Source organism: Scylla paramamosain, chromosome 31, assembly GCF_035594125.1.
Source record: "Scylla paramamosain isolate STU-SP2022 chromosome 31, ASM3559412v1, whole genome shotgun sequence".
Taxonomy (NCBI): Eukaryota; Metazoa; Arthropoda; class Malacostraca; order Decapoda; family Portunidae; genus Scylla; species Scylla paramamosain.
The window spans coordinates 17,937,059-17,958,999 of record NC_087181.1 but is presented as its reverse complement, the minus strand read 5'-3'; the positions used below and the strand labels follow the sequence as shown (position 1 = coordinate 17,958,999).

At 40.0% G+C, this 21,941-nt stretch overlaps 1 protein-coding gene and 1 long non-coding RNA gene across 4 annotated transcripts in view; one reads left to right on the top strand and one right to left on the bottom strand.

Moving 5' to 3' along the window:
• LOC135088779 (allatostatin-A receptor-like) overlaps nucleotides 1-6,202 on the bottom strand; it is a 222,861-nt gene extending 216,659 nt beyond the window's left edge. The window contains exons 1-2 of one of the 3 annotated variants that reach the window (XM_063983800.1): nucleotides 6,046-6,200; nucleotides 5,397-5,704 (exon numbers count right to left, since the gene is read on the bottom strand). The gene's annotated coding sequence lies outside the window, so the exon portion shown is untranslated. Of the gene's footprint in view, nucleotides 1-5,396 lie in introns of all 3 variants that reach the window. The other 2 variants (XM_063983801.1, XM_063983799.1) reach the window with 2 other exon arrangements.
• Nucleotides 1-21,941, top strand: part of LOC135088781 (uncharacterized) — a 92,164-nt gene that overhangs the window by 20,374 nt on the left and 49,849 nt on the right. The gene's annotated exons all lie outside the window — the stretch shown is intronic.

Genomic DNA, 21,941 nt, shown 5'->3' with positions numbered 1-21,941 from the left:
GAATTAATTAGCGAAAGAGGAAAATACAAGTTTGCAATTTTTTTTTTTTTTTTTTTTTTTATCCCCACTTCGCCTTCCGCTTTCTCCTCTCTGTCCATTTCCAATCAAGGCTACAAGGCTCTGTTCGGTCCAAAGTTTCGGTTTTGTATAGTGTAAGTTGTTATTTTTCTATTTTTTTCACTCGTATAGGGCAATTCTCACTCTCTGATATTCTCTCTCTCTCTCTCTCTCTCTCTCTCTCTCTCTCTCTCTCTCTCTCTCTCTCTCTCTCTCTCTCTCTCTCTCTCTCTCTCTCTCTCTCTCTCTCTCTCTCTGTGTTGAGGTCATATGCTAATTTAGTTACGTTCTTTTTTTGCAACTTATTTGGCTTGTCATGTGGATTATTGCTCTGAATTTCCGTGGTGTTGGTGTGTGTGTGTGTGTGTGTGTGTGTGTGTGTGTGTGTGTGTGTGTGAATGAGATTACGTACACTTATCTTCGCAGTGAGTGACCTCGTGCGCTGAGAAGATAAAACTTAACACCACGAAATATTGCTGTTGTGACTCCTGAGACTCTCTTGCTTGAAGTTTCCAATCCTCTTCTTTGTGGTGTTCAATCCTCTTCCACACACTCTTCGATCCTCTATCCATCTAACGTCAGGAGTCCTTATTATCACCATATTTATCACTCTGAGCTCCTTTTTTTATTTTATACAGGTGCGTGAATAGAGTTTCCGGTCCTTTTCTTGTAGTGTTCAATCCTCTTCCACACACCCTTCGATCCTCTATCCATCCAACGTAAGGAGTCTTTATTACCGCCATATTTATCACTATGGACACCCTTTTTATCTTCTATAGGTCTGGAAATAGTTTCCGATCCTTTTCTTATAGTATGCAATTGTTTTCCTCACACACTTCGATCTTCTATCTTCTTTGCCTATTATTATCGTATTTATCATCTTGAGCATCTTTTATCTTGTACAGGTGGGTGAGTATACCCGTCTGATGGTGCGGAGAGTGTAGGAGCATCTAACCCCTTTACATCTCTCATTGATCGTTGGTTTCATCTCTAATATTCATTGCATAAGAAATCGAGAAAACAAACTTAATGAGATTCTGATTATCATGCACTTCGTAAAAGCAATTTGTCTACTTATAATCTCGCATCACTTTTTTTTTTTTTTTTTTCTATCTCTCTCTTTCTCTCAGATGCAGTGCGGAAGGGTCTTGGAGGACTAAGGGAGGAGGAGGAGGAGGAGGATGAGGAGAATTGAATTTACGGCTTTACTAGATGAAGAAAATGATACGACCTTCTCTGTCTTCTCTCCCCTCCGTGTTTTCGTGCGCGAGTGTTTCTGATAATTATTATTGTTGTTGTTGTACATCCTTTCATTTTTCCGCGTTAGGGTTTGCAGTTGGTGCGGACGAGGGTGTAAATGTTAAAGGTGAAGTTTGTAAAAGTTTCCGTGGGGGTGAAATGGGTACAGCCACGGGTTGAGAGGGAGGGTTAAAAGAGGCGGAAGAGGAGGGAAGGAAAACATGATGAAAAGAAGAGGAGAATTAGGAGGAGAAAGCCAACGAGGAGGAAAGGCTGTGAGTGGCAGAAGGAAGAGGGAAAAAAAATGAAGAGAAATAGGACAAAGTTAATGATTATGAAAGAGGTGGAAGAGAAGGAATAAGAGAGAGAAAAGATGCTGAATGAAAGACAGCAAGTAAAAGGCTAAAAATATTTAAAAGAAAATAAATAAAAAATTGTAGAATAAAGGTAGTGAGGGTAAGGATAACGCTGGTGAGAGCAGTGGTGGTGAGAGAGTGAGCAGCAGCAGCAGTAGGAGGGGCAGGAAGGGTGCCAAGAGAACTCTCCTTGAAACTACATACGTAAGAAAGAATGTGAGGAGGAGGAGGAGGAGGAGGAGTGAGTGAGTCAAGATTGTCGTTATTGTTGTTGTTGTTGCTGTTGCTGTGGCTCGTGGTGATGGTTGTTGATGATGTTGTTGTTGTTGTTGTTGTTGTTGTTGTTGTTGTTGTTGTTGTAGGTACTGTGGTATTGTTGATGTTTTTGTTGGTCACTTTTTTTTCGCCTTATTTTTATTTATTTATTATTTTTTAGCCTTGTTTTTTTTTCTGCATTGTCACCGCTGCTGTTGTTGCTGTTGTTGTTTTTCTCGTTCTTATTGTTGCTGCCTTAAATTACATGGGAAATATTCAAAAGACCAACAAACCTTATTCACCACTCGTTGTTGTTGTTGTTGTTGTTGTTGTGATGGTAATAGTAGTATGGTAGCAATAGTTGTTGTTGTTATGGCTTCTGTTATTACCCTTAAGGTATATGGCAGCACTTCCACTGGTCCTAAGCTACAGCCACTCTCCCTCTCTCCTGCCAGCCAATCCCTTGCAGCTATCCGCCCAGGACATAAATTCCAAACACCACAACTTTCCTACGTCTCGCCCGCAACATAAAGTCTCCGCAACTCAACTCCGAGAAAACACCCTAGAAATCTCGTCTCCAACTTGCAATAAAGGAGCCGTAAAGCAAAGGAATCTAGTAACTGCCTGTCTGAGCGAGGGATTCTTATAAATATGATGAATGTCGCTGTACAGAAAGGCGGCTCGCGAGGCTCTCTGATGGACGCCAAATGAAGGAAACTTTTTCAATCTTTTCGACGTCGTACGCTGAGGGAAAAAGTGACGTACGGTGTTTTCTCTCTCTCTCTCTCTCTCTCTCTCTCTCTCTCTCTCTCTCTCTCTCTCTCTCTCTCTCCTCTCTCTCTCTCTCTCTCTCTCCTCTCTCTCTCTCTCTCTCTCTCTGATTATTACTTCTATTGCTGTTGTTGGTGTTGTTGATGTAGTTACTTATCACGTACTGTACTGTGAATATAACTACGTTCCCTACAATAACTATTACTGCTACTATTACGACGCTGTTGTTTTAATATTAGTTAGTCTGCTGCTATTACTAACTACGTTCCCTTCTTTAACTATTACTGCTACTATTACGATGCTGCTGCTTTAATATTACTACTCCTTGATGCACTGACTATTACTACACTACTACTAACCATGTGCTCTACCATTACATAATGCTTCTGCTACTATACAATGTTAATGACCCGAGTATTAATATCTTCACGTATTTTCTGATTTCTCTTCACTAACACGTAGCTGAGGCGTTGTACAGGCAGACAGTCAGTTGGTACAGATAGGATAGTGTTGTGGTGGTGACTTGAGATAAATTGTTCTGTTTATGAAAGTGTATTTGTATAACTTGTTGTTGGTGTTGTTGTTGGTGGTGGTGGTGGTGGTGGTGGTAGTGTTGGTGGTGGTGGTGATTGAAAATGATTGACGCGTTTCTCTCTCTCTCTCTCTCTCTCTCTCTCTCTCTCTCTCTCTCTCTCTCTCTCTCTCTCTCTCTCTCTCTCTCTCTCTCTCTCTCTCTCTCTCTCTCTCTCTCAAACATCACAACCAAACATTTATACTGAAAAACAACAGTCATATGTTATCAGCTAATGTATTTCGAGATTTACATAGCATTGTTTCACTGCAAATGCGACGGTGTAATGAGAGAGAGAAAAAAAATGCACAAAATAATCATAAATCCTGCTCAATTATTGCTTGCTCTTCACTTAAAAAATACATCAACAACATGGCCATGATCACACACACACACACACACACACACACACACACACACACACACACACACACACACACACACCACACACACACACACACACACACACCAGACTGGAGACCGTTATCACGTATTTCATTTATATTGTTACTATTTTAGACTAGCCTGGGAATCTTATGAGAAATCTATAGCCTCTTCCATTTTTTAGATCCGGTTAATGGAGGAATAAACTAGTGATTATATTGCAAAGGGCTTAGATGAAACGAGTAGTTGTAGTAGTAATGGTAATAGTTGTTGTTGTTATTGCTGTAGTAATAGTGAAGCTGTTCTTGTCGCTGGTGTTGTTGTTGATGTAAAAGAACAGGAGCAGGAGAAATAAAAGAAGAACAAGAAGAACTGTTGTGAAATAAGTAACAAGAGGATGAGGAAGAGAAGAGGAAGACAAGGGCAATGACTAATCAAGAAGGATGAAGGAGAAGCAGCAGTAGTAATAAGACAAAGAGGAACAATAGCTTATGATGCAACAGAAATACCAAACATTACCACACAAATACATTACTTTACATAACACACTTTACTGCCCAGAAAACCCTCTTAAGTGCTAACATAATATTTACTTTTACTTGTCCTTTCCTTGCCCTTCTTTGTGTTCCTTTGTGTACCTTGTTATAGCAATACCAAACATTACCACACAAACACATTACTTTACATAACACACTTTACTGCTCAGAAAACCCTCTTAAGTGCTAACATAATATTTACTTTTACTTGTCCTTTCCTTGCCCTTCTTTGTGTTCCTTTGTGTACCTTGTTATAGCAATACCAAACATTACCACACAAACACATTACTTTACATAACACACTTTACTGCTCAGAAAACCCTCTTAAGTGCTAACATAATATTTACTTTTACTTGTCCTTTCCTTGCCCTTCTTTGTGTTCCTTTGTGTACCTTGTTATAGCAAAGAGACCTACGTAGCTTAGTAACAATCGGTGCCAAATTTAACGGGTAAACATAATTGGTAGGTGAATTTAAAGGAACGTATTTATTTTTTTCTCCTGTCCTTGCATTTCTTTGTGTTCCTTTGTGTACCTTGTTATAGTAAAGAGGCGTACGTATCTTAATAACAATCGGTGCTAAATTTAACAGGTAAACATAATTAGCAGGTGAACTTAGAGGAATGAGGAATGTGTTGATATGTTCCTTTACCTAAATGTGTTAAGCCAGTTTGACGCTCTATTGGCTTAACCCCGTGACCGTGACCCCAATAAGCCGGTAATTCCCAAACAGCCGATTTAAGTAAGGAAATGTTCGGTTAGATTTCGGTTTTTATCTTGTATTGGCTTCGTAGATGCTGGTGATGCGTAGAAAGGTAAGACGTAATGATGGTGAGAAGAAAGGGAGGAGATGAGAAGAGAGGATAAAGTCATTAGAGAAAAAATGAAGAATAGAAAATATAAATAAGAGCTGGATAGAGAGGAGGAGAAGAAAAGATAAATTGAAGAAGAGAAAGTCAGTTAAGGGAAAAGATAATTACGAACTATTGAAGAGAAGAAAAAGATAATTAAGAGCTGGAGGAAGACAAGGAAAGGAAAAGAAAAAAATCAAGAAAAACGAGGAAGTTGGATAGATGATGAGGAACAAGAACCAGATGAAGTCAATGAGAATAAAAGACTAAAAGAGAAATTGAGAAAGACGGTGAAAAAAAAATCATGTTATGAAAAATTTTGGCACGCTCTCGTATAAATACCTTGAAATTTAATTAAGCCACAGGTAGCTCGCTTACCTTGGGGACGCGAGCTTCCTCCTGCAGGTGACGCTGGTGCCAGAAGTCGCTCACTCATACACACACACACACGCGCACACACACATACGTACACACGCACACACGCTGGCCTTCCATTTTCTTCCCGCTGCTCAAGTTATCACTGTGTCTTGAAGGAGCAGATGTTCTTGTTTCCTTTTCTTTTTTTTTTCCTTTTTTTCCCCTCAGTTCAAGTGGCACTGTTTTCCCTTCACCAGTTTCTCCTTTCAAGTTTCTATGGGAAAGTTGTGTTAAGTTTTATTTTTTAGCTTAGTCTTTTCTTGTTTTGTCTGGTAAATGTTTCACTATTTATTTTTGTCCGGTATACTGTCGAACACAATCTCTCTCTCTCTCTCTCTCTCTCTCTCTCTCTCTCTCTCTCTCTCTCTCTCTCTCTCTCTCTCTCTCTCTCTCTCTCTCTCTTTCGCCGTCACTTCCACCACCGCACAACCATATCGGCGCTGTTCCGTTCACTCCAATAAAACTTGAGAACACAAAGATGCGGAAACTTCGAAACTAAATCAGCGAACACAAAAAAAAATAACAAAAAGACCGGAGGACAACTGCTGGGGAAGGGGAGGATGAAGGGGAGGGGAAATGGGAGAGGAAGTGTTGTCGAGCGATGCGTTACTGAGGCGAGATGGGGCAAGAGGGATGGGTGGACGGGGCGGTCGCTCGGCTGCGTTCGACTCTCACACACAGCACAGACTGCCACCCTGCCTCGGGTTCCCCTTGGCACTCGCGCGGTTTCACTGAGCATGAGCAGCTGCCGTCTTGCCACCATTCCTCTACCCCTTCTCCTCCTCTTCTCCCCCCCTCTCTCTCTCTCTCTCTCTCCTTGCTTCATTTTTTTTTTTGTTTTTGTTTTTGTTTTGTTCACGTCTGTGTGTTGTGGGGGCAGGTGTGGATGAGCGGAAGGTGGTTGTGTTGTCTCCGTCATCTTAAATTATCCATTCACCTGTTTGTACTGTGATGGATTAAGTTTACAAGAAAGATCTCGTTCTCTTTTCCCTCTCCCTCTCTCTCGATTTTTTTTTTTTTTTTTTTTGTGTGTGTTTGTGTTTGTGTGTGTGCGCGCGTGTGTGACCCATATTCACCGTGTCTAAGTGATGTGTTTTACCTGTGTATCTTTTTGCCTACATTCATTGTGGTAAAAGTAACACAAGGGAACGTGAAGAAAGAACAGGGAGGACTCGTGACAAGGCTGTTCATGGTAAGCTAGTTTAGTTTAGTTTAGTTTAATCTAAAGTAAGAAATAAATTATAAACTTATGTCTCATTTCACTTGTCTGTCGGTTTTAAGTCCGTTTCTTTTTAATTTAGTGTTTTCTTTTTTTTTCATGTCTCACCACCATCACCACTACAAACGATCTTAATTTCCGTAATGGCTGGATGTTAACACTTACAATATATCACTTCAGTTTTATCGGAGCATTTTTCTTCATTTCCTTCCCCTTTGGCTTCTCAACCACGCTACGGAAACTTGATAAATGAAAGCCCTTTATGTGACAGGCGCGACGTTATTAACAAAACTTGAGGGACTTAATGACAGGACCACAAGTTAATATAAAGTTTTTAATCTCTTCTTCGTCAAATTTGATAGTTACCCTTAATATCTCAAGTTTCATTTTCCTCAGAGAATGTAAATAAAAAGCAGAGGGACAAAGCTTTCTTATCCTCCTCCTCCTCCTCCTCCTCCTCCTCCTCCTCCTCCTCCTCCTCCTCCTCCTCCTCCTCCTCCTCCTCTTTCTCCTCCTCTTCCCTCGCTTAATTTTTACTTCTCGTCATCTCTCATATAATCATCTCTCTTCTCTTTGTCCTCCTCGTCCTCCCCCGTCTTACTCGTCGTCGTTGTCCTCCTCCTCCTCCTCCTCCTCCTCCTCCTCCTCCTCCTCCTCCTCCTCCTCCTCCTCCTGCCTTTATCCCTTGTTTTATTTATCGTTCTCCTCTTCCTCTTCCTACTACTACTACTTTTCATTCCATTCATTCCTCTTATTCCTGTGATTTATACAACACTCCTCCTCCTCCTTCTCCTCCTTTCCTATTACTGCTGCTACTACGCCAACACCAACACAGCCTCCTCCTCCTCCTCCTCCCATCCTCCCCTTTCGTGGAAAATATGCGTATTATTAGTTGGAACTGCCGCTCTTTCCCTGCGAGTGATCAAAGAAAATGCGCCGAAGGAACTTGAATGATCTGAGGCCGTGTGGTGTCGCTCTCAGGCCAGCGTGATGGAGGCCAGGATATCGCTGCTGAAGAAAACGAAAAACCCAGGTAACGAGGCCGCTTGCGTTCCGGGAAAAGGAGATACATATATCCCTGCAGTGCTAAGGAGTATGTACTGAAACACTTCAACGCAGCACCTACTATACTGTTTTCTAAAGGGTCTAGTTGGAGGCATGCGTGTTTTTCTCAAGTGTTTTTTGTGGTTCCAGTGATAGGTTAACGACTTTTCTACATTGTTAGTCAGCTCTGTGGTCGTTTGAAAATAGTAATAGCGATGTTATTTGAATTTTTAAGGTTTTTTTATGGTTTATTATAGATTAACAATTTTTACATTCTTTACTGGAGAAATACACTTGAAAACCCGGCTTGTAATGGTGATGTTATTTGGGTTTTTAAGGGTATTTTTTGTGGTTCTAGCGATAGATTAACAATTTTTACATTATTAACCGGAGAAACACAATTGAGAACCCGGCTAGTCATCTCTGTGGCCTTTGAAAACAGTCATGGTGAAGTTATGTTGTCTTCAAGGGTGTTTTTATGGTTCCAGTGATAGCTTAACATTTCTACATTATTAACATGAGAAACACTCTTGAGAACTCGGCCAGTCATCACGTGGCTTTTTTGAGAATAGGCGTTATGAGGTTACTCTTGGTTTTAAAGGAGTTTTTTGCGGTTTTTAGTGAGAGATTAACAACATTTCTACATTATTAACAGTAGGAACACTCTTGAGAACCTGGCTAATCATCTCTGTGGCCTTTGAAAATAGTAGTAGTGAGAGAATAGAGCTGGCTTAAGAATACAGCAAAGAAATTGTGTGGTGATACATTCCAGCCTGCGTTAATATCTCCCTTCCTTGTATTGCGTGTTTGTGCGTGTGTGGATGTCAAAGGTAAGGTTCTCAGGTGTAAAGGTGAGGTGATGACTGCCACGTGTTGTGTGCCAGTGGGTGGGGAAGTGTCTCAATTGCGATTTTTGCGTCTTTTGTGAATGTTCGCGTTTCTTTTGTTATTATTTTGCTTCGTTTTGTTGCTTTTGTGTCAAGGGATTATATGCAGTGTGTTAGTTCTTGTTTACTTTTATCATTTGGTGTTCGGTTTGACTTTTATTACTTTTCTGTTGTTAATTGTTTGTTTGTTTATTATTTACTTTGTTACTGGACGTGATTTGTTTAGTGGAGTGACATGTGATGTATTTATTCCTGTTTGTCTTGTTATTTTCTTGTTATTATTCAGTGTAGTTTGAATTTAATTGTGCTGTGTTTTATTTAATTTAGTTCAGTGTATCACAGATATTATACATTTAAGTTTTCCATTTATTCTTGTTTATTTAATTTTCATTCTTACTGTTATTGAGGGAGTGTTGGTTTTGTATTTTGCTCTTATTGTTTGTGTAGTTTACGTGTTTGATTGGTTACTTTAAAGAACTGTAATGGAGTTTTGTTTCTTGTGTATTTACTCTTTTCTCCAGTGTTTTCGATGTATTACTGGTGTCTTTTGTGTTGTTTGTATTTAGCAGCGGACTAAATTCTCCCAGAGGAACGACACACAGGGCGTTTGTTCCTATGTATTTAGTTGATTGGTCGTCTGCCTCAATTTGGCCGAAATAAAAGACGCTTTCATTCGAGGAGATTAAAAATAAACGGTCGATTCAAACCATAAAAACGGCCATTGTCTCAGCCAACGAGAACACAAGATTGCAGCGACAGGTTTGGGTAGGCGCGTGCAATTCTCGTGGAAGCGGAAACGTGGAGAGTAGCGTGCAATTGTCGGTTTTTCGGGATAATTCGGGATGATGAAAAAAAATAAATAAATGAATAAGTAAATAAATAAATAAATAAAGATACTGAAGTGTAGGACCAGTAGTAATGTGAGTGATTAACTGAAATGTTGTAAACGTAAAACAGATGATATTTACGTTTAGTTATTTCTGCTTAGTGTTTACGTAAGATGAAGCTAAGTGGAATTAAGAACGTTGGAAAGTAATGAAATTGTAAAAGACATGTTTATATACACAAGTCAGCTTCTGAAGGCAACACAAGGCAGCTACTGAGGTACTGGGACTGTTTAAGGCAACCAGATAACCTCCCGGGAACGAATGCTGGAATTATGAGTTTTAAGGAGGAAACGCTTGGATTGTGACTCTCTTAAGACACTTGGACAACCTCTCGAAACACCTGAATTGACTGACTCCCTTGATTTCGATGTTGAGGTCACCCTTTCTTAACCTGGTCAGCCTCCCTTAACTTTTTCAAGCATTGTAAAAAAATTAAAAAAAGTACGTGTGCATGGGTACAGAAAAGAGGGAAGTAAGATAAGGCCTTGACCTTTCTACGCAACGGAACAATATGATAGACTGTATTACAAAAAGGTGTCTAAAAAATATGTAGGTAATTATGGGGAAAAAACATAGTGTCTAGTGGTGAAATAGTTTACGCAACCAAAGATTATCCCAGTCAGAAACGCCGGGACTAACTAACTTTGACTATTTTAACGTTGCCATTGAATCTCCCGGTCAGAAAGAGTGGGATTAACCGCGACTCTCTTAAGGCAACCAAAGATTCTCTCAGGAAAGATCTGCCTGGTGAACATTTGTGAAGCTTACTTGTTGACGTCCATATATATATATATTAAAAAAAAAAAAAAAGCCATACTGGGATAAGGGGTTTACTTAATACTGATGAATATTTTGAAATAAACGGGATGATATTGTGATGATTCAACTCCATATTGAGATTTTGAAATAAACAACAGTTAACTTGGCAAATATTTCGAAGTAAACAGCGTCAGAAACTGCGCAGACACTGGACACTCGTCTGTTTTTGCTTTACTTGGCGGCACTTAAGCAATTCTCCTTATCCATATACATAGACACAGCAAGGAAACCGTATTCGTGAAGGCTCCTTATAGACACAGCAAGGAAACCGCATTCGTGAAGGCTCCTTATTGCTGGTAGGTCAGGAAAAAGCCGAGAAAAGTAAAAAGGAAAAGAAGGTGGTAGTTTCTGAAAATGAAGACGTAAAATAAATAACAACGAAGCTGCGAGAGCAAATAAGGAAAACATGACCCTTAACGACTTGTAAAGAAAACGAGGCAAATAACTGCTTCCGAGGAAAAGTGAAAAACGGGGAAAAATATACGGGGAAAAATATCCGGAAGTGTTAGAATTCATATAAAGAAAAAGGTTACTTACAATTTACTTAACACTGATTGGACGACTTGCTGCTAACCCTGTCAAGTGGTTGGGATATAATTATTATCTTCTCACGCAGAGTTCGCCTTGAAAAGAGTTTATCGGGAACCTTTCGTTACCTAAGATCTTTGAGAGTCGATTAGATCATACACCAGCGATTACTTAAGTCTAGTAATTGTACCAGGAAAACCTACGGTACAGGAAGATTATGACAGGTGACAGTAAGTGATGCAAGGTTGTTAACGCGTAGCCACCAAACAGAACTGCATATTTTTCTACCATTTGTATATCAGTGTCACAATTTTTCAGTAGTAACATTTTGTCTTCTGATACGGAAGGAATTGAACGCATAGTTACGTAGTTGTGTAAGGATCTTCCCAGTGAACCTGCTCTGCTGTACGTGGGTGTGTGGGTGTGGGTGGGTGGGTGTTCCATATTCCTTTGATGACATACACTGAGCCTCACAAACAGGAAACACTCGGCAAAGAGGATCTGAACACGAGATAATGTGTGTATTGCGTCAGGACTTTCCCTCTGATCCACTCAACACTACTGCATATTTTCCCCTTGTTAATAACTCCTCCTCATTCCCTTTGTAATGCGAGTTTCTAGCCCTTGGACAGCTTATAACAGTGTGAAGGATGAAGACACTTGTGCAGCCTCAACACAAGGCCACAGTGGAGTGGCCAGTGTTTAACTAATTTGGCATTCAGTCTGTGATAACACTCCGAAACACAAAGTTATGAATTAACGGAACAACGAAATGAAACAGCGAATTACAGTTATTCATCCAATATTACTACAGACGGTACGACACTTGTTCCTTCATTTGAGTAACCCTGCACAATTGTACTGGCCAGAAAGTAAAGCTGCGGACATTAAAAGCTTGAAGAGCTGTATCACTCCTCTTGTTGTCACTGGTGTCTTTTGAAATCATACTCTACACTTGTATTACATCATATTATTAATGAGAGGTCATAACCAAATATGAAATTACGTAGACTCAATTTTTTGTCAGTGGTGTCTCGGAATTCTATAATCTACAGTTTCATCAGATCATATCATTAACAAGGAGAGGCATAGCATCTAGAAAATAAAACCACCTTCCTGTCAATGTTTTTTAGACTGTGCTTTAAACTCTATCACATAATTTTCTAAAGTTTAAGAAGCCACAACTGTCATTGGCAAACTTATATGTTACATTTAACACGCGCGGAAGTAAAACTGGTCAGCATCACACAGTCAAGGAAGCGAGTAGAACTGAGTCACTGTGGAGAAGATGGAGATGTGCAGGTGGAGATGCCCCAGCCGCCCAGACACAGAGACTCCTTGTCCCTTCCGCCTGTCAAAGTGGGACGGATGGTGACGCCGCAGCCTTTTCCAGCGCGCACGTTTCCGCCCACCTGCACAAAAAAGCCAACCCTTGCCAGCCCTATACAAGACTTAATGAAGACTAATGAAAGATGAGTCGCAAATGGAGTTCGTGTAACAAAGTTTGCCAATAGCTCCAGCTGAAACCATGGCAGACACTCGCTGGTTATAGAAGGAAAGACTTTTATGACGGGAGGGAAGGCTGGCTGTCTTGAGAAGTGCGTGGGCGGCCCGGGACTCCTCATCTCCCTAGTTAATGCCACAAAAGCCGAAAGGATGTTTCAAGATAAGGGAAGATTTTTTTTAAGCATTTCTGATTTACGTGAGTCAGGTTGGTTATAGAAGTATTAATAAATGATGACGTTAGATGGTGGGGGTGGTTGGGATCTCCTCTCCTTCCATATTAATGCCAAAAAGAAAAAAAAGATTGAAGAGAAAGAAGAGCTATATTTTTCGTAATTTCTATATTTGTTTCATGAGTGCAAAACGTCTCCCTTTTATTGTGTCAGGAAATTGTCCACTGACTATAAGAAAAGAAGAAATTAAATCCGTCCTGCTTTCGTTCCCCTAAAAAAGTTAAATATCACTAAGACGAGATTACTAAGAATGGAGGAAAAATAGCGAGTTTTTAGAGCACTTTTTTTTTTTTTTTTTTTTTTTCTGGCCAATATCCTTTACTGACAACCTTAGATTATCAGGAATATCACGGTATTGCCAATGGTGAATAAATGAGTTATTTTCTTACCGCATCTCTAAATTACTCTTCGCTGACTGACACAGATTGATCATGAATACATTAATATAGAGTGGTTTCAGCTTTCATACATACTCTAGCAGTGTGCATACGAGTATACCTGTCACCTGGCACACCTCTTTAGTTAAGGTGAGGAAAAATGTCTGTTCTCTCACCATTTCTGAGTCATCTCCTTTGCTGGTTCTCTTGGATCCCTCATGAAAGCATTACCGCGGTGTGAGTTTTTCATACGTACCTCTTTCGCCTCGGTCCTCTGATTGGTTAAGGTGAGAGAAAGTCACGTTTTTCTTCTTTCCAGCATTTCTGAGCTAGATTCTGGACTGAATACCGTAGATTTCTTGTTAAAAGATTATATGTATTTTTTTTATCTTGCAGTTCTTACTTTGTCCATCGAGTTACTTATAAGATGAGAAAAAATTTGATATATGTTTTTTTTTTTTTTTTTTTTTTTTTTTTTTTTTTTTTTTCACTGACAGCTGATTGTCTTATATTTCTCAAGAACGCATCGTCATGTTGTAAATTTTTTTGATACCTGGCTCCGTAACCTCCTCACATTTCTGAATTATATCTTTAGCTTATTGCCTTAGAAATTCATCATAAAAGCATTAACACACTGTAGGTACCATGAGTAAAAAAGTACCGATGCAAAGCTGGTCTGAGGAATACAGTAAGAATTCAGGCAACTGCTGATGCTGTGGAAGGGTTGGTATGCCCGTGTATGGCTGTTGCGGAGTCCGACTTTCCCACCGATTGTTTGAAACTTACTACACTACATTGTGATATACTCGTACGGCATGTTCCCGCCATCACCAACGTATAGCTGGGCTCACACTTTTCGTTTCCATCGTTCCCTACAGTCAGAATGCTTCACACACACACGCACATACAGCGCACCGATAGTTTTTGTACCCATAGTGCATCTTTCATACGTACCTTTTCCACCTCGTCCACTTACCTCGACCCTATCCATTGTCCTCCAGATGTCAGTGGGGACGAGGGATGAAAAAAAAAAAAAAAATATCTGCTGCTGCACGTGTTGTTTGACCGGTGGTGGCTTTCGTCTCCGTACCCTGGGTGATTGACGCTTCCGTGACATTTACTCCCACTTCCCTTCAGCAGCAGACCCGCCTGGCCTTCCATAAAGCTTTCCTGCGAGCGCCGCGTGTCTCCTCCGAGCAGCGCACTCAGGACTCTTGGTAATGGACCGGGGCGAGGCGGAACAGATGCACGGAAGAGGGAGGAAGTCCAAATCACATTAGGGATACACGGCCTGGACTCAGATAGCCAGTGCAAAGTGAAGCAGCACAGGGCAACGCTACGCAGAGTAAAGCAGCCAACCCAGGTCAACGCAACGCAAGGCAAAACAAAGTGAAGCAACACAACGCAACACAAAGCAACGATGTGCAAAAACAGCGCATCACAACACAACACAAAGCAACACTACAATGAAACACCAAGTAACATCGCAAAAAACACACAACACAACACAACACACAACGCAACACAAGAACATACTCGCACACACACCACACAAACATACCCTGCGCCACAAACAAGAGGGAATACAGGTTTTACTCTCTTTGTACCATAGTTATTGATAAGCTTCCTCTTTCCATAATACCAAGGCAATGTGGCGTGGTGGAAACACTGTACCTCTGTTTGTTTATGTTTCACCTACTTCCTGTGACTTAAACAGAGAGGAGTGCTGGGACGTATCCAAATTTCATTTCATTTTGGATTCTCTTCGTTCGGCCACATTTTTTAAAAGAGGGGGAGCTGGAAAATACCGGCTTTTTATTTTTCCCTTTTTTTTGTATCCTTGACTTGCGTTCTTTATCCGTAAAAAAAAAATCAAAATTAATCTTGTGTGAACTTGAAGGTCTGTTAATGTTGAAGTCATCACTGTTTTACGGGTATTCTATTGTATCTTCCTCTTGTTTGTAAGGCTGTTTACCGTGCAAAGCTGGAACTTAAAAACACGCACGGATGCCTCTGATGAGCGCGGCACGAGGGTATTGGCTCGGCTCGCCCAGATCAAAACCGTGATGCGAGGCAGATTATTGAATCGACTCGCTGGCGGCCGAAGAAAGACTTGTTTGTCCTCGCTCCGTGTTTTGTTTTTATCAGCGAAACTTGGCCATTCACCTCGACACCCACGACACGTCAGGGAGACATAACGAGAGAGAGAGAGAGAGAGAGAGAGAGAGAGAGAGAGAGAGAGAGAGAGAGAGAGAGAGAGAGAGACGGGGGGGTAAACTGGCAGGTCAAAAGAGTAATAGGCAGACAGACAGACAGACAGACGGTGAAGGTTTTATTGTATCACTTGCATCACTGCGCGTAGAAGGAAATGAAGTGATAAAAATGGATAGAGGTCACGAGAGCTTTCTGTGTCAATGAGTAGAAGAGACAAGAAAACTGTATTGTTATGCGCATTTTTATGTTGTTTTTAAATTGCCTGATTGTTAACTTGTATATCGTGCATGAAAGGATAATAACGCATTGACCTTCGCATGACAAATTCTTGTAAGCACTTTGAAATAATAAGAATAACAGAAAAAAAGATAATAATAAAACAGCAACAACAACGATAACAACAGTAACAACAACAACAACAACAACAACAAAACGTAAACAAAAGGAACAGTAATAACAACTATCATCATCCTCACCACCACCACCAACAACAACAACAACAACAACAACAACAACAACAATAGTCCATCCTCAGCCTCTCAGAACAGCGAAGGAGCAAAATAACATATAAAACGTACACAAAAGCATACCACCCCACACCCACGTATACTCAGAAACCTCATCCACCACACTCCTTTACACAAGGGTAAAAAAAAAAAAAAAAAAAAAAAAAAAAAACGTAAAGAATAAGTTTTAATAACAGAATAAGGTTACATAGCGTACCTGGAAACCCCACAAAGTCAGATTACTCTCCATACTTATTAATTATCGCACGAGAATTTCTTTACCTAATACGCCTTTAGACATATAATCCTCAAAACTTACATAAAAGTGTTCTCGTACTTTTAACTAACGAATTGATCTTACCTGGAAAACTATGGCTCAGGTAATCATCCTACCTGCGCATTATCAACGGTGATTTAATATCTTCCAAGTAACGCTGTTATGTAAGAGAATAGCTACACCGTTACAAGCTTCATATTGCTAAGTAGTTTTAGGTTCACAATATTTTCTGTCCTCTGAATCTACGAAGTCGAAGAGGGTAAGGGTTCCAGTAAGAGGACAAGAAAGGGTAACGTGGTGGAAGTGTGCAGAGGGATAAAAGATGCAAACTGAGGGAAACGAAGGGTAACGGGCGTGAACTGAAAGGGGAGAAAAGGTAGTGTTTTAGATGGAAGAGAAAAAGGTGTGAACTGATAAATGGTAAAGGGTGTGGACTGAGGGAAAGCAAAGGTAAATGATGTATAACGAGAGGAAAGGTAAAGGATGCGAATTGAAGGGAAGAAAATGTTAAATTATTTTAAAAAGATCGATAAAGAAGGGTAAGTGATGCGAAAACAAAGAGAGAGGAAGTAAATGTGAATAGGACACTAATAGTATGAACAGAGGTTAGAAAGAGGTCAGGGTATTGAATAGAAGGTGAACTGAGAGCAGATGTCTGGAGTGGGTAAAGAGAGATTATGTAAAAGCTTAGGAAGAGTAAACGTGGCAAGGAGTTTTAATAGATGTCAAGAGAAGGAAGGACTATTTAATAGACTAGGGGGTGTTGCTAACGAGCTATGAAGTGAGATGTTTTTTAAAAGGTCTTGTTTAAAGTGTGAATATGGTACTAGAACAGGTATACGCCTTAAATAGAAAGGCATGAGGTTTCAGTAGATGTCAATGAGCGTTAAATGGAAGGTTATAAAGAACTAAGTGAAGTGAGTTTAAAAGTTTGTGTTTAAAAGTTTGAATATAGAAACAGATAAACAGAAAGGCAGATGTTAATAGATATCAAGAAACAGTAAGAGCGTTAAACAAAAGACTAGGTGTTACGTAATAAAGAACTGTGAATTGTGGAGTGCTTAAAAGGTGTGGCTCGAGTGTAGCAAGGTGAGGAAGGGGATGGTATGCGGACAAGTGTTCCCTCGCCACGTGTGCCCCTCGGGAACACCTGAAGACGTGTTGGAGCAGTGGAAAGGTTACCAGCAGCGCCGGTCACTGCCACACCTGTCGTTTTTCTATGTTTTCTGCTAGCTTATTTTTACACAGCTCACTCACTCATGGAAAATATACATATATACAAAACACACAAACATACGCACATAAATATTTGCACATACTACTTACACGTAATACATAAAACAGATTCACACAGGGAAAATATATAGACAATACATATATGAAAGACTAACACACACACATGCACACGCTGAGACACAAAAAAACAGAATCACACATTAAAATACTTAGACAAACGCATTCGAAGACGTTAATGGAAGGTTATACACCAGTTTTAAGTTTTTTTTTTTCAAATTTTAAACTGTTTTATCTAAGTATTTTAATTTCCAGTGTGTTTTATATTGTTAGGGGAATCATTGAAGTGTATGCATCAGTAGTAAGCAACAAAACGTTTCTGTAATAATTGTGTGTGGAAAGGCTGGCCACAGATTCTCTCTCTCTCTCTCTCTCTCTCTCTCTCTCTCTCTCTCTCTCTCTCTCTCTCTCTCTCTCTCTCTCTCTCTCTCTCTCTCTCTCTCTCTCTGGCAAAATAAATCTACTACTACTACTATAATAAATGATAATAATAATACTAATAATAATAATGAGAAGAAGAAGAAGAAGAATAACGACGATCACCACCACCACCACCACCACCACCACCACATCCGCAGGGGGAAAAACCAAATATTGCCCTCCTCCCCCCCCACACACACACACACCTGCGCTGGTCAGAGGACTGCAGCTTTTTATTACCCACGTTAACGTCACCTCTATTAAGCTTTTTTTTTTTTTTTTTTTTTCAATGCGTTGCTGTAGAGGTACCGTGATGTAATAGGCTGAAAAATAGCGTTTGTGTGATGTCAGAGAGAGAGAGAGAGAGAAAGAGAGACCTGTCGTAGTTTTATTTCTTGTGAGTTTTTTCTGTATCAGTGAAGTCAGCTAGGCGACCGTTCACACACACACACACACACACACACACACACACACACACAGACACAGTCGCGTAAACACATCTGGGAATCATAACCAAGCAGGAATTTCATCTGTTTTCCGAGAATTGTTTCATCTTTTCTCTTTCTTTTGCTATACTAAACGGTATTATTTTCCATGGCTCAGAGAGAGAGAGAGAGAGAGAGAGAGAGAGAGAGAGAGAGAGAGATCAGAGAGGAAGAGGAGAGAGAGAGAGAGAGAGAGAGAGAGAGAGAGAGAGAGAGAGAGAGAGAGAGAGAGAGTGAAGGTATAGTTGAATTAGTGGAATATTGAGTTTGAAAGGAAATAAACGTGTAAAAGTCACAAAAGATGCCTTAAATAAAAGCGGAGCGATGACATAAGGAGACATGGAAATCTGGAAACGGTGAGGCAGGTAGACAAAGATATAAAGAAAGACACGCAAGCAAAGACAGAAAAAGACAAAACTGAAAAAGTCAAAATATACATCAAGACAACAGTAACTGACCTGTACAAAGACATGACAGACAGACAGACAGACAGACAGGCAAAACAAGGACAGTAAGGAAAAAACTAAAAAACAACAGCGTCTTACACCCCATTAATACAAACAAAACCCAGACAAACAAGAAAATTGACAGAGAAAGAGACAGAGACAACAATAACCCAGAACTCAACAAAAAAAAAAAATGAAAGAGAGAGAAAAATAAAAGAGAGAGAGAGAAACAAATTGGCAAAAATAGAGAAAGAGACGAGAAATTCCTCTATTTACCGGTAAAGGAGGAGTTATTGACAATATACCAATACGTAGACGACCACTTCACGACAAGGATGAGGCGAAGCAACTGTTATGATATTGCTAAGGTGAACTGGACTAGACGGTGAGATGATAAAAGATAAAAGACTGGTTTGGAAGAATCTTTTTTTTTACTTTTTTTTCGTCTTTTCTTTTTATTTTTGGGTATTTGTGAGGAACGTTTTCTCCCTCGGCCTCGTTTTCTTCCACGATAGTTTCGTTTTCTTCGTCGTGATCTTCGTTTTCTTCCTCTAGAGCTCCGTTTTCTTCGTGAATCTCGTTTTTTTTCCTGAGCTTAGTTTTCTTTTTCGTGAGTGATTTTCTTTCTTCATCTTCCTTTTCTTCATAGAGTTTCGTTTTCTTCATGAGCTCGAGTCTCGTTTTCTTTATGAGCTTCGTTTTCTTCCTCCTGAGCTTCATTTTCTTCGTGAACTACGTTTCATTCACAAGCTTCGTTTTCTTCATGTCTCGTTTTCTTTCTCGTGAGTCCCTTTTTCTTCCATTTCTTTCCGATGTATGTTAACGTTTGATGTTTTAGTTCCTTCTGGTTGGGAACACGGAGGTAATCGTGTGGTGTTAATGAAGGGGAAGCTCTAGGGACAGGGAACGTGTGCTGTGTCTTAGAGAGAGAGAGAGAGAGAGAGAGAGAGAGAGAGAGAGAGAGAGAGAGAGAGAGAGAGAGGGGGGGGGTGCACTGTCGGAAAACCAAAGAGGTCAGCGTATTCCTCTCATCGTTCGTTCTTCACACACATACACACACACAAACAGACAGAGATATAGATACACTGATAAATGTAGATAGATAGATAGATTCTTTACTGCTCGCACTGAAGCCAATTCGGGGAAGCATCAAGTGTACTCAGGTAAATGCGTTATCGCCACAGGTAGTAAGATAGGTTTATAAATGGATAGGTGGGTAGATAGGGAGCACAGAAAATGGAAAAGAAAAATACCCGTTTAATTTACCGCTCACATAAAGTCAGAGAGAGAGAGAGAGAGAGAGAGCACAGAAAACAGGAAGAAAAACGAGGAGAAACCTAAAAGGGGAACGTAAACACACACACACACACAAAGACCAGACACACGTAATATGGCAAGAGAAAGACGAGACAAGGGAAAAAACAAGATAATAACGAAAGCGAACGCCAAACATACGGAATATTTCAACCAAACTGAGCGCTGCCAAGTGGGAGGAACTCAGGGGGAAAAATTATTCGTAGTGGAAGCAGCCAAATGTCCCGCCATCTTATCGAAAGGAAATTACACATTTTGCATTGAATTAGACCACTGAAGCGGAGAAGAGATGGAGGGCGGAAGGAAAGTAATGGAGGGAGGAAAACGGAGAGAGGTAAAGAGAGGAGATAAAAGGAAGGAAAGGAGGCGAAAAGAGAATAGAAATAAAAGGAAGAAAGAAGAAGAGAGAGTAGGAATGAAAGGAGAAGAAAGACAGTAGGAATGAAAGGAGGAAAACAGAAAATATGAAGTAAACGAGGATAAGAGAAGGAGAGGAGAGAAGAGAGAGTAGGAAAGAGTAGAAGAAAGACGACGAAGAGAAGAGAATAGGAGAGAAAGAAGGGAAGATGGAGAGGCAGAAAGGAAAGAGTAAGAAGAGAAGAAGAAAGAGAGTAGGAGGGAAAGGAGAGGAGGAAGAGGAGGAAAGTAGAAGATAAAGAAGAGAAGGCGGAGAAGATGGGAGAAGAGTAGAAGGGAAAGGGGAGAAGGAGACGGAAAGAGGAGAAAACCGAGAGAATAAGAAGAAATGGAGAAAGGAGACGGAGAGGAGTGGAAATGAAAGTGTAAGAAACAAGGAAATAAATGAGACAGAGAGAAGATTGCATGGGAAGAAAAAGAGATACAAGATAGAGTGAAAACAATGAAAGTAAAAGGAGAAAATAAAGTAACTGGAAAGTAAAGAAATGTTTTTGTAGTAATAAAAGAGTAAGAAAAATTATGAATCGTTAAATGGAGATGAAAATAAAAATAGGGTTTGAGAGAGAGAGAGAGAGAGAGAGAGAGAGAGAGAGAGAGAGAGAGAGAGAGAGAGAGCACGATAACAAAGCCCATATGAAAGGGACTCTGTGGACGAAAAAAAAAAATAGGTCATTGAGAGAGAGAGAGAGAGAGAGAGAGAGAGAGGTAATAATGCATAATACATTTAGAACCCTGTTAGTGAAACCCTTATTGTAGAGAGACAGGAAGCCTCTCGTGATCCTCCGCTTCTCTCCCATTAGCCCTCCTCCTCCTCCTCCTCCTCCTCCTCCTCCTCCTCCTCCTCCTCCTCCTCCTCCTTCATCTTCCACTTCCTAATTCTAAACTAGATGAGAATGTAAAGGGAATTTAAATTTGAGATTTTTTGGGGTTCTTGTTTTTTGCTTTTTTGTTTGTTTTTTGTACACACACCAAACCTACGTAACATGAATTATAACTTAAACCATATCAAATGAAGATGATGTGATAAATATATATATAAAAAAAAAAGTATGCATGTATGTATGTATGTATGTATGAGTTGATAAAAAAAATATAAATAAAAAAACAAGTATATATGTATGTATTAAAAGTATGTATGTATTAAAAAAAACATAAAAGAATTAAAAGAGAATACAGAAAGCGGTGTAATTATCGCATCATAAACTGGGTATTTGTAGTTAGTGTAGCGCTAATATAAATATGAATGTATATATTTAATGTATGATTAATTTGTTCTCACCACCAACTGTGTGTGTGTGAGAGAGAGAGAGAGAGAGAGAGAGAGAGAGAGAGAGAGAGAGAGAGAGAGAGAGAGAGAGAGAGAGAGAGAGAGAGAGAGCAGGTTAACAAGGACAGGTTTAGGAGTGTTAATTAAGAGTGCATTGTAGCGTGATACAGCGTGTTTATTTATGCGTTTAGGTTGACATTGAAACATCGTGTGGGTCTGTGTGTGTGTGTGTGTGTGTGTGTGTGTGTGTGTGTGTGTGTGTGTGTGTGTCGGTGGCCCTGGTAATGCGTTTGTCATTTCTGTCATACTGTTCAAAGTGACATTAGTTAAAGATGTATGTAGTAGTAGAAGTAGTAGTAGTAGTAGTAGT